Here is a 2,196-nt window from a genome sequence, read left to right on the forward strand (position 1 = left end):
TTTATTTTGAAAGTGTCTCACTGAGTTGCAGAGGTCCTCACTAAGTAGCTGAGGCTGTCCATCCACAATTCTCCTGTCTCAGCCTCCCAAATGCTGGATTACAAGCGCGCACCACCGCGCCCAGCTTTTATGTTCTATTCTGAAACAGGGTCTCACTAAATTGTGAATAGCTTCACTAAGTTGCCAAGGCTGGCCTTGAACCTGCGAGTGATCCTCTAGTCTCAGCCTCCTAAGTACTTGGATTACAGGTGGGAGCCTCCTGCCTGGCTCTTTAATCTTTTTTTTTTTTTTTTTTTCGTACTGGGGGTGGAATCCAGGGGCTTTCTACCTCCGGGCTATACTCCCAGACCTATTTTCTATTTTATTTGGAAATAGGGTCTCACTAAGTAGCTGAGGCTGGCTTCGAACCTGTGCGATCCTCCTGTCTCAGTCTCTCAAGCGTGGGAATTACAAGCATGTGCCACCACACCCGGCCCTAATCCATTTATTTATTTATAACTTTTTTGTGGGTCTGGGGATGGAACCCAGGGGCATTCGACCTCCAAGCTACAACCCCAGCCCTATTTTGTATTCTTTATTTTGAAACAGGGTCTCACTAAGTTGCAGAGGGCCTCACTAAGTAGCTGAGGCTGTCTGCGAACCATGATCCTCTGGTCTCAGCCTCCCGGATGCTGGGATTACAAGCATGCACCACCACGCCTGGCCTGGCTCTTAGGCTGTTTTTTGGTGGTTGTTGAGTTGTGTGTGTTCTTTACATATCCAGTGGGCTAGTCTGATTGCAGATAGAAGGTCTGCAAATGTTCTCTCCCATTATTTATTTATTATGTATTTATTTATGTATTTATTTATGTATTTATTTACTTATTTATTTATTTTTGGTGGTACTGGGGGTGGAACCCAGAGGCTTTCTACCTCCGGGCTATACTCCCAGGCCTATTTTTTATATTTTATTTGGAAACAGGGTCTCACTAAGTTGCTGAGAGCCTCACTAAGTAGCTGAGGCTGGCTTCGAACTTGTGCGATCCTCCTGTCTCAGCCTCCCAAGCGCGGGGATTACAAGCCTGCGCCACCACGCCTGGCTTATTTATTTATTTTTGAAGAGGGTGTCACTGAGTTGCTAAAGCTCTTGCTAAATTGTGCAGGCTGGCCTCGAACCTCTGATCTTCCTGTCTCCGCCTCCCAAGTACTGGGATTCCAGGCGTACACCCCACTGTGCCTGGGATAGTCAACTCTGAGCCACAAACGTGTTTAGTTTTGAGGAATCCAACTTATCTAGCTTTTTTTCTGCTGCCTGTGCACTTGGTGTCATTTGCATAATATCACTGCCAAACCCAGTGCCAGGAAGTCCCCCCCTCCCCCGGCCGTGTTTACTGAAGAGTTGAACGTTTTAGCTCTTACATGTAGGGCTTGGATCCGTTTTGAGTTCATTTCTGTGCGTGGTGTCAGGCCAGGGTCCAGCTTCATTCTCTGGCGTGTGGAGCTGTGGTTGTCTCCGCCGGTTGTTAATCTGTGCCGAGTTTTCCCTTCTTTCTCTGACGGGGAGACGCCCATCAGCTCCAACCTGTTCACTTGCTTGTTGGGCCCTCGGATCTGTGATTTCAGACGTGCTAAGCCGCACTGCAGTGGGAAGCGAACTCACCCACGAGAGGCCAGAGTATATACACAGTTGTTTTTGTCGGCAGCCTGAGAGTCCCTGGACAAAATAGTGTTGTCCCAAAGCGCTCAGATCAGCCCCTTTTCTCCCTTCCCCTTTCACTGAGTGATGTCATACATTTGTAATTCAATTAGCATCCATTGTCACGACCGCATTCCTTCCTGGGTTCCCCTGACATCCTGGCTAATTTTTTAAAAAAATTTGCATACAGCAAAGATCGTTCTTTGTAGTGCTTGGTTCAGTGGATTTGGGCAAAGTCCCGCATCCGCCACCAAGCCCTCAGAGCCGCTCCAGCGCCCCAGCAACTCCTGGCTGTCCTGCACCCCAGGCACAGCCACCTCCCACCCCAGGAGCCGTGGTCCCCACAACTGCCTTTTCAAAATGCAGCCACCTCCCCCTCTTTTGTGCTACTGGGGATTGAACCCAGGGGCATTCTACTTTTCAGCTACATCTCCAGCCCTATTTATTTTATTATTATTATTTTTTTTTTTTTTTTTTTTTTTTTGGTGAAATAGGGTCTCACTAAGTTGTGAAGAGCCTCA

The sequence above is a fragment of the Muscardinus avellanarius genome, assembly GCF_963383645.1.
Source record: "Muscardinus avellanarius genome assembly, chromosome: 10".
Classification (NCBI taxonomy): Eukaryota; Metazoa; Chordata; class Mammalia; order Rodentia; family Gliridae; genus Muscardinus; species Muscardinus avellanarius.